This window comes from Miscanthus floridulus, chromosome 17, assembly GCF_019320115.1.
Source record: "Miscanthus floridulus cultivar M001 chromosome 17, ASM1932011v1, whole genome shotgun sequence".
Taxonomy (NCBI): domain Eukaryota; kingdom Viridiplantae; phylum Streptophyta; class Magnoliopsida; order Poales; family Poaceae; genus Miscanthus; species Miscanthus floridulus.
The window spans coordinates 108389240-108400364 of NC_089596.1; the positions used below are offsets into that span (position 1 = coordinate 108389240).

The 11125-nt window shown below is 41.4% G+C and overlaps 1 long non-coding RNA gene across 1 annotated transcript; it reads left to right on the forward strand.

Annotated features, from left to right (window-relative positions):
• On the forward strand, positions 1 to 4119 carry LOC136518751 (uncharacterized). The gene is made up of 6 exons (XR_010774599.1): positions 1 to 157; positions 1701 to 1739; positions 1813 to 1872; positions 2352 to 2426; positions 2856 to 2916; positions 3896 to 4119. It is a non-coding gene; the product is annotated as an uncharacterized lncRNA (long non-coding RNA).
• Positions 4120 to 11125: the final 7006 nt, after the last annotated feature.

An 11125-nucleotide genomic window follows, 5' to 3' on the forward strand; every position in this document is an offset into this window, starting at 1 on the left:
ACTTATCTAGCCAGTGGCAAGGAGATTGTGGTGGTCCTCTTGACAAACGAACAAAGAAGCAAAACAAGGCCACTAGCCTTTATCACAAGTCTATAATGTGCAATGAGTTCAGCAAGATGTAATATGCCATCAATGCAATGAGTCAGTTAAGAACCAGGTTAGAACAACTCCATCCCATGCTCAATTGTAATATTTGTACTCTGACGTAGTTCTTAGATGAAGTTGATCTGGTTATAACATATCTTATAATACATATACAATAAAATTGCACTATGGAAAAGTAATAGTTGCACTAATAGCAATGTGTAATTTTCATATTTTTTATGAATTAGATGGTTAATTGTATTTGTGTTAATAGAGTGTAGATTTGTAATCTATTGATTGTATTTCTGTGTAAGGACATACCAGGAAACTATAGAAAGAATTGTTTTTTGTTTATTTCCTTTGTGTTATAACAACTCATATTTAGTGAATTATGTTTGTTGTTGGATTTTGTCATGTTTAGATTTTACTTCTTAAATGTGGAATTATGTTTAGATTTTACCTCAGTTGGTGCGGCCCATGTACCATCTTGTGGTACCCGGGGGTTTATACCCCCATAGTGTTCTGTTTCGAATTAGGAGTCGCACCTGTCTGGTTTTCCCAATTCTCCCATCGTCTTCTCCCCTCCGACTCTCTCCTGGTCGGACGCTCTTGGAGAGGCGACCTCGTCGCTCCATCGGGCCCTGCCTCCGTGCGTCGCCCCGCCTTCAAAATCGGTTGCTTGCTCGTCGTCTACCATTGCTAGAGCTCTGATGTACCTGTGTGCACCGCTTTTCTCCCTTCATATAAAATTTGCCTCATCTTTTTCCTAATGGATGGAGATTTGAGTGGGGGGTTTTGGGATGTAGCTAGGGGGATTCGAACATTCTGTTTGGCATTGATGTGTAGGTTGGATTTGTGTCGGATTTGGGGGATTTTTGGTTTGTGGCTGTGGATTTGGTTGCAGCCCAATCCTCTCTGCATCGCTTGGTGGTGGTAGTGTCCTCGCCGCTGGCTGTGGGTGGGGCGAATGTCGTCGTGCAGGCAGCAGGTAGGGCGGAGGTTATCTATGGCAGGAAGCGGGTGGGGCGGAGTTGTGGGTTGGGGCGCTTTCTATACTGCTCTGAAATCTCTGGAAAAGTCCTTCAGAAACTATTACATCACTTCTGTGCTTTCTTCAGATAATTCCATGTATGTTTCAGTACTCTAATTCAGTTGTGCTTACTTCAGTTGCCATGACATGATTTAGATTTATTTTATTTTTTTCTCTCTGTGCCTTTTGGAGTTTATATAATTTATGTTATGCTCTATCTAGAAAAAAATTGTGATATGTGATTGTGCTTCCACGGGAAAAAAATTATGATCTGTCCTTCCATAGAAAATAATTGTCTCTATGTGATCTGTGATTTTGCTTCCATAGGAAAAAAATTGTTAATGTTTATCAAACTTTTATTTCTATGCTACTTATTGTGCACAAATTATCATAAGGGTTAAAAGTCTTATGCATTCTTGTCTACTTTGAGATGATTCTTGATTGCTTTGTAATATTTTTTTATAAATATATTATTGTTTATTTGATTGTTAAAAGTTTTTAACTCCGCCTATGGTCCATCATAGCAGGTCCCAATCCCTAGTAAAGGATGTGGGTTAAAACTGTCTTTGTTTTTTTTGTTGTGTAGGCTTGAAGACCGAACAATTGGTACTATGGTGGAAAAAATGTAAGTTGTTATTTCCATAGAAAAACATTGTCTCTTGTGATTTGTGATCTATGATCTGCGTTTGTTGTCGTAGGAGGCTGGAGGTAGATGAAGAGGTGGTGGGTGTTGGATGCCCATCCTATCATGGCACAAGGTAATGAAAAGTTCAGGTTATATCTCTTAACTGTGGTTGTCATCTATTTGTGGCTCCCATACTTCCAATTTATTTATGGCACATTATTTAGTAATAAACTGCATACTTTAATTTTTGCAATTATGGTGCTGAATATTTGCAATTATTTGATATCTCTTATAGAGAGGACTGAGCCACCTTGTCATTGTTTTGGAGTGCATTAGTGATTTAGTCTCTGCCCACCCCAATAGGTAACATTATTTTGGTTGTTAGAGCTTGGTTAAATTGTGATATGAGATTGTGATATATGAAGGACGTTGGATGTAGAAGAAGTGGTGGGGGTTGTAGTTTTTGTTTTGTGTTTGTCGTTTCTATGATTGTGCTGCTTCCTCCCCCTCTATGCTTGTGATTGTATTTATATGTGGACAATTTTTTATAAATTATCCTTCCACAGTAAAAAAAAATTGTGTCTTGTAATCTGTGTTCTGTCCTTGTGTTAGATGAAGGAGGGTGGATGTAGAGAAGATCTGGGGGGTTGTCAACATAGGATTTGGAAATGTATACTGGTTAGTCTGGTACGTGAACTGCAAGGCTTCTTGTCATTTCTTGATCCCTTCTTGTGTTGTCAGGTCAAAATTTTGTAGCGAGTGCCCATCCATGTTGTCAGAACCTGAAAACAAAACAGATGCATAAGATATTGTTTTGATTGCCTAAAATAGTTATCAATATGTGATTGTGCTACTCCTCCCCCCCCCCCCCCCCTCTCTCTGTGATTGTGCTAATATGAAGGAAAAATATTGTAAATTGTCCTTCCATAGAAATAAATTGTCTCTTGTAATCTTTGATCTATGATCTGTCCTATGTGATCTGTGTTTGTGGTAGATGAAGGATGGTGGAGGTAGGACAAGATGTGGGGGTTGTTGGATCTATGATTTGTGCAAACACATTTTGCATTTTTTGTCATCTGTGGTCTTACTTTGGTCATGTTCTATTTCTCTAAACAGGTTGGTTCCATTCCATCCTAATTCGGCTGTGCCTAGGACTGGGACTGTCAGTTTGTTAGAGGTAAGCTCTTTGGATCGTCTTTGTACGTTGTGATAATTAACGTAGTTGTTTTGTCCAGTTTTAGCAAAAACTGTTAGGCTAATCACTACTAGACTAGTTTCTTAATAGGGAAAAATGTGTGAGCCTTTGTTCTGAAATGTTTGGTCTCATTTTCAGTAACCAAGGTGAAACACATTTGCTATAACTTTTCTATGTTGTCACAATGAACTAGTTCTTTGGGGCAGGTTCAGCAAAAACACTTAGCCTCATCACTACTAGACTAGTTTCTGATCTTAACGGGGAAAATGTGTGAGCCTTTGTGCTGAAATTATTGCTCTGATTCCTAGTAACCTAGGTGAAAACATATCTACTGCATGTTTTCCTTGGATGAGACCTCTGTTCTTGTTTCTTTTTTTCGTTTAGTGGCGAGGGCTTTTTGGAGCCTGTGCCTCCATGCCGTTGGCCCAGCAGCATGTGGTTTAGGTGGTTCGAGCATTGTTGTGGGGCTAGTGCTGAATTGTGTGGTTAGTGTGGTGGTCATTTATGTGGTTTTTTTTTGTTGGTGCCCCTTGATTGTTTATCAGGAACCATCGTAGCGAGCCCCATCTTGTTCTAGTTTTATGTGGCCATGTGGATGGTAGGCTGAGAGACGCTATGCTGAAATATTCTTAGGGGTTTACTGTGGACGATTAGGGCAACATTTATGTTTGCAGATGCTATGAGCATGACCATTTCTCAGGTAATACTCCTGTTTTTCCCAGCCCCATAAGTACCACCTTTGTTTTCCTAGAGGTTCACCGGGACTAATTTAGTACTTTGTGCCTAGAAATTATTCTTCCACGAGACATTTAGTACATATTTTTTTGAGGACACTGGAGGGACCGCGGCCCCTACAGACATTACATTTAGTACATATACCTAGAGCAAATTGTGCTAAAAGGAAATCTAATAAGGTTAGCCTCTTGATTTGCAAACTAATGAGTTAAATTCCTTTGCACAGATTGTTTGAGATCAACAAATCAGGGATCTAACACAAGCAAGGGGTTGGATATGGAGTGTACTGACCTTGGATGATGTCGAGATGAGTCCTACCTCCTTGGATCTGGTGATCCCCCTTTTCCCCTGCTCCGATCTGGGGTTTTCACCCCTTTTTGCCCTGGTCTACATGTATTTGTTTTCCTGGGCTAATGGGCCTTGGTGGGTCATTTTGTCGTTAGGTTTGTGGGCTGCAACAAAGTATAAGTACAATAGATATGCAACAGATCTGCTCTATTTTTTGGTCTTGTTTCACATAGATTACAAGTACAAGTACAACTACAACTACAACTACAACTACAACTACAACTACAACTACAACTACATTTGTGTGCTACTTCCTTTAAAAATACACGATTTTTCCCCTTTATTTTTTTCGTGTGCTACTCATGGAAAAAACACATGAATTTCCTTTTGTCTGTCTGGACTCTTGTGTTGGCTAGGCTGCCAAAATTCGTGTGCTACCTTGCTATTTTTTGGAATCTGTGTGTTTTGTTGCCACAAAACACACGTGTGCTGGTTCCTTGTAAAATACACGAGTGTGAGGTAGACATGCTCAAGCTTTATTGACAAGAACTCTACGAAAGGGGAATTAGAGTCATTGTATCTTAATATTTTTTTTATTTAGATATATCTTGTCAGGCAAGTCCCTTCAGGACTCTTATCCGCCTATGGTATAAATATAAACCTTCGGCCATTGTATCAAACACACAATCAATCAAATACAAGTTACTTACTTTTTCGGCTCCGGCCACCCCTTAGGAGTAGTAGTAGAGTAGATCTCGGAGAGTTCTTCAGCGAGCAGAGCTGCATCGCTCCGGCCGACCTCTAACTTTGTCTGTAAGTACCGTCATGGCTTATACTTTCATTCGTATGGCTGCATCGATCCGATCGACCTCCACTGTGACTCTGGTATAAGCTAGTTATCGATTCTTGTCTAGTTTAAATACGGCTGCATCGATCCAGTCGACCTCCACTGCTCGAACTAGATTAAGGTCAAGTTATCGGCTCTATCTAAGAGTAGCGTCCTTCGGATAGATTATTAAGATACCGATATTGCTTATTGCTTTTATTATTTATTTAATTACAATAATATCACTTTGTCCGATTAGGATTGATCTAGATCGGCCTTATATCCTGTTTAACTCATCATTTATTAATATAAACTGATCTAATCCGCACCTTAAACGATGAGTTATGTTTTATTGGCTGTTTTATAGTCAATCTTGATCGTGCACAGTGTGCGGTTAAGGTATGCTTGGTCTTGAATAGATCTACCGGTTAACAAAAACCGTCCCATGGCCTGTTATCATGACCTATGTGATTTTGCCCCACACCCCATTATTAACACCGTAGAGCGGGGATCGTTATTTGGTAGATCCTTTCCTGATAGGGCATGACCTTAATTATGCGCTATGCCTGAATTGGATGTTTTAGCCGATATCGAGTGTTTTCACATATGCAGTTCACGTCATGAGACCGTTGAACTAAGGGTAATTTGAAAGATATGTTAGCAACATGATCTTATTATTATATCACGGCCCGTATGATTCTGCCTCATGTCCCCACTGATATTAGTAATAAGTTAGGGTCATCGAATTTATTTCTGTTTCTACGGCCTGCATGATTCTACCTCATGCCCCACTGGTCATAGCGATAGATGAGATCTAATATGTTCATTAGATTTATCTCTATTAAATTGTTAAATGATGATGAGCTGAATTCTTTATATAAAAAAAGGGATTCGGTTACTTACAGTCATTGGCTTAGCATAAACTAATTAGTGTTGACATCCTATTGTTATTGACTAATATTTTTCTAAATAACAATATTCATTCTGAATGATAACCGATTTTTCTTCCATAATTTCATGAGCTTTAACTGATTTATTCTTATGAGTATGCTGGAATCGGCTATTTAGTCGATCTCCTTCCACATCGGCTTTCAGAGCCGCACATTCGGGACTGTCTGGCAACACCGGCATGTTCCGCCTTAAATTAGTGATTAGCTTTCTCTCCTTGTCAATTATATGGTCAAATTGACTGGCACGTCTCGGGAGGAGTGCGCAGAATCGATAATCCCTGCGTTGAAGCCAAGCGGATCTCCAGCTCCATCGAGCAGACCCTTCTGGCTTCTCGTATGCCTCGGCATGGGTTGAATTTTCGTGCCGACATTATCCATATGGATTTGGATGCTAATCCATTGTCACGTCTAGTTGGAGCCCAGCAGGAAAAAAAAGGATTCTTCTACTTTCTCAGCTCGTGGACTGAGGAATTTTGCTCGTGTGGAAGGGGATGGTATACTTGGAGGCATTGGTTCTATAAGGGCAGAGGAAATAGATTTTTTGCCGGTTCAAATTTTGAGATTCAGTGAAAGGTAAAATATATAATGGAGAGGAGAAAAATATATTTTAGGGGAGTTTTCTATTTGATACTCAAGAATTATACCCCTTGGTAACTTATTTTGTGATATTGAAGGAGCAAACAGGAGGTCCATCACCCTGAATATCCTAGCTTGTGTGATGTAAATATCTCCAAAGAAAACTTATTTTTAACTTCAAGAATCTAAGACTATTTGACATAACAAGGACACTAACATGCTTTTTTTTATCTATTTCTTATTTTAAGTAATAGAACGTTGGAATTAGAAATGATTTTACTATTTATGCTGTTGGCTTTGACAGTGATCACGATTTAGGTGCTGAGAAGGGCACACTATTGCTACAAGATACAGAACCATTTATCAATATCCAGATTGAGGTGTTGATAAGTGTGTCTGAATATTTTTAGCTATTGTTGTTTGTTGTTGAAGGGTGAGCTTGTTGCAAGCGGTAGAGTCTTACCGTCTGTGACCGGAAGGTTCCGGGTTCGAGTCGCGGTCTCCTCGCATTGTACAGGCGAGGGTAAGGCTTACCACTGACACCCTTCCCTAGACCCCGCACAGAGCGGGAGCTCTCTGCACTGGGTACGCCCTTTTTTTATTGTTGTTTGTTGTTTTTATTTCTATAGAAATGAAGTGTATGTTTACATGTCTCTGAAAATGGACTGAATAATGGTAATGAATGAGTTTGCTGTCAATGGTAATGCATTTTTTAAATGATCTTTTGGCAAACTGAATGGACTGAGTGCATTAGCTAAGAATAAGATTACTGATGCATCTGGATACAATTGTGGTAATCTCTTAGTGGTGGATTGTGATTGCTGCCATGCTGCTTTCTAGTCCATTTTATTCAGTCACTCGTCTGATTTTGATATGTGCGCAGATCTTAATGATGATGGTAGCTTGGAACAGTTGAACTTACCGACAGATGCAACATTACTTGTTTAATAGGATTGAATTAACAGACTTTCTCTGTGGTCTATCTGCAGAATAGAAATTCATGTTCTGTCTTCTCCACCAATAATGGTGTAGATTGTGTACATTTTTACTGCTGCAAGACAGTTTGGAGTGAGCCTGGACTCTGGAGTGGACTTAGAGTATGTAGCTCAAGTCAATAATAGCCGGATACCTCCCGAGTCTTCAATTGGTTCCAGCAATGTGCCTCGCTTCTCAAGATTTTTGAGAAACCTGGATTGGAATGGACTAACCTGAGTTATGTGGTTCAGATTAACAAAATTTTAACTAGATATGATTATGAATATTGCGATCTGTTTGCTTTCAATTTTAATTGTGGTTATATGCTGCTTTCTGCTTGTCTGATTCATCTTATTCATTGTCTGCATTTTGTATGTGTGCATTGTTTATCTGTTACTGTGCATGTGAGCCTTTTGTATCCTGGATGTACGACTTGGTACTGTTGTTTAAGATGCTGCCAAATCTGAGAAGACCCGGTTGGCGTGGTCCTCTCTGGCAGGGCAAAAGTAATGCTGCTGCAGTGCAGCTGGATTTTCTGGCAAAAAAGAAACAGCAGCAATAATATGGATTGCAACAGATTCTTAGAAATTTGAAATGTGTAGTTCGATGCTAATTTGTCTTTGTTTAGGTGGCCAACGACAGCGCAAGGGCATCAATCCTAATCTATCTTTGTTTATGGCGCAGCACAGCAAGCGTGACACCATGACACTTGCATTGACTGACAGACACTATTACACTAATGCGTCAGTGGCTGCGACCTGGGGGCCAGTCTATATATCTTTTTTTTTATTCTCCAGTCAATAAATCTGAGGACACTAGCAGAGCTTTACATGTAAGGGCTTCCCCAATGCTCCAAGTTGGTGTGAAGCTATGATGAGAAAAGACTCTGAAAAAGATACTACACTCACATGCATGCCCGCGTTGCAAGACAGTGTCTCACACTCACCCTCGTCTATGTGTACCATGATTTTTTGTTGAGGCTAACAATGTTGTTAGCCTGCATTGCTGGTGCCCTTAGGGGCAGTGGTAAAATAGATAAATTATCAATATCTTAGCATGGTCAAGTACAGAACTCTATAAGAGGAATGTAAAGTTGGGGGAGGCCTATTTTTTTGTTTGCCTTAATGAAGCTCCGCCGGTGTCGTACCTGTAGCTTCTCTTGATTTTGGTGCGATTCTTGACAATCTCTCCGATGTTCGTTGACCGCCTTGGCCACGGACCACGGTGGAGTTTGGCGATGCGACTAGTTATGAAAGTGCAGAGGATCTCAAAGAAACTAATTGAACAGGTATCCTCTATTCCCTTTTGAAAGGAATGGCAGGAGATCTGCAAGGAAAGAAGAAAAAAAAATGTCCTGATGTGAAACACAGCACCTAGCACAAGCACAACATAAGATACAAAGACATAGTTACATAATTGGGACAATCTCTCTTATGTCTTGAGCTCCTGCAAGGTACCAAAGCCTCGCCTCATCCTTGATCTTGGAAATGACGTCTTCCGCGTAGTGACAACAGTAAAAAATTCTTGAGTTCCTTTCCTTCCACAACTCCCAAGCAACAAGTAGCGGCAGTGCTCGGACTGCTCTAGTCGGTAGTCCAGAGGACTTGCTCGTTGTCGACTGACGATAATGTGAGATGGAACCGAGTCCCTGTCGATGCTCCGTGTACGGGAAGTTTCCACCCACCCACAGCCTAATGGCATTCCAAATCCACTCATCGGTTGTCCTGCAAACACGTTGGTTTGGTCATCCACTAGTTTGTAGGTGGTCAACAGTCCGAAGGCAATTTTTGTAGGCTACCTATGCAAAAAAAAATTCCATTTTGGAGGAGCCCATGTTTGCCAAATGAGTTCACCAAGCTCAGTGGTGGTGGAACCTAGGAACTATGCTAGATATCCAGGTGTCAACATTGATAAAATGAGCAACAACAGTAATGTAATCTTCCTTAGCATTACCAGACCATATATCAGAAGTCAAAGTAATAGACGACACGCCAAGGAAAAACAACATTTTTAAAATGATTGTGTTTTCCATTGTATAGCTTAAGCAAGTCTCTAGCTGTGGTAAATCTAGATACTAACATATTTAGGGTTGTTAGCACGCTGAATATAATCATCCCAAGCCTCTGTGTTAGCTACTGCTAAAGGAAGATCAAGTTAGATCAAGTTTGGCAATCAAGTGACATAACTCAGCCCTAGCAACATTAGGATTATATTCCCAGTTTCTAAGAGATCCATCAGGGTTAAAAGCAAGCATAGTTTGAACCATAGCAGCATGATCTGCCTTCTTCCTACATGATTTCTGATACCTAAGCAAATGTCCGGTGCCAACGTTAGAATTAGCAAGCAACTTAGACTTTAATTTGCAAATTCCAGCAACACGGATAGGTTTACCATTCACAGTTTCAAAGACTTTAGTGAAGTCCTCCTAGACAGCAGATTGAGATCGCTTACCAGTGGTAGAAGTGAGCGAGTCATGATCGTTAGAGCCCGCAACATCACTAGCCGGCGCTACCTCCAAGTTGATCGGAGCAGCACTGCTACCGAACAAGGCAGCAGCAGCGCCGCCCATGTCTTCGACGTCGTCGGGGGTCAGCCCGAACGCAATGAGGTCTTCATTGATGGTTTTAGGGTAGTCGACATCATCATCATCCATGGTCACCCGAACCTCATCATCTTCTCCCTCTCGGTCTTGTTCCTTAATGGCACGTGCGGCACCAGCATGACGCATTGCTCGACGACCTGCGACCAAAATCAGTCGAGAACCAAGATTGGGTTAGGGATCTATGGTTTGGGGGGAATCTGAAGAAGAGATCTAGGGTCTAGGGTTTTGAATTACCTACATAGCCGGGGCCAGAGAGGTGGAGATGAAGACACACTGTGGCAGGAGCACCACCTTGACTGACGGTGAGTGACGATATCAATGAGAGATCTAGGGTTTGGGGGGAAGACGAGAGTAAGAGTACAAGAGGACAAGAGTGAGGAGTATGAGAGGAGATTTGAAAGATTTGGCAGTGGAGAGGTCGCCGGAGACAAGGAAGACAATGAGAGAGATGAGAACAATGGGATGTGGCGGCCAGAGAGGTTGGGACGAAGACGAGGGTATGAGAGGAGAGGAGGACGATAGGAGATCTGCAAGATCCGGTGGTGGAGACGTCGTGGGAGATGGGCAGGACGACGAGAGAAGCAATGGCAGTGGCAGGCGGCAGCGCGAGAGGCGAAACAGGAGAGACACAAGGCGAGAGAGCTAGAGAGGAAAACGAGCAGCCGCAGTGGGTGGGAAATGAGCGATTAGGGTTTTCGGACCAGGCCATGCTACCCGCCGGTCTGGGACAGCGGCCCAAGCACGGACTAGTGTCTCGGGACGGGCTGGCACAGGCATGGAGGAGGGCGGACCAGGCCGAGCTTGGACTGGTCCAAAATTATAGGCTTCGTGCCGGGGCACCAGGATGCGGGTTGCATGCTCATATATATAGCCGTGACTCATTATTCCAGCACATGCACATGAGGGCATGAGGCTTTACTTGTACTCTCTTTGTCTAAAAGAAATATCATTATGAGTTTAGTCTAAATCAAACTTTCTTAAAATTTAACTATAAGAGGTATTGGAATCTACTCAATGGATTAGGCTATTTGGCTTGAAATTTGAGATTCCACAACTTTACAAAAGTTCACATATATGAATATCTTAAATTTATAGGCACTACACCACAACCTTAAAACAACTACTGATTTGGAGTTGCTGAAAGGGGTATACAGCGATGGACAGTCAGTTGCTAAAGGTTATAGCGACGGACCCTACAGTTGCTAATAAAGTCGTCGTTATATGTAAACAACGACGGAC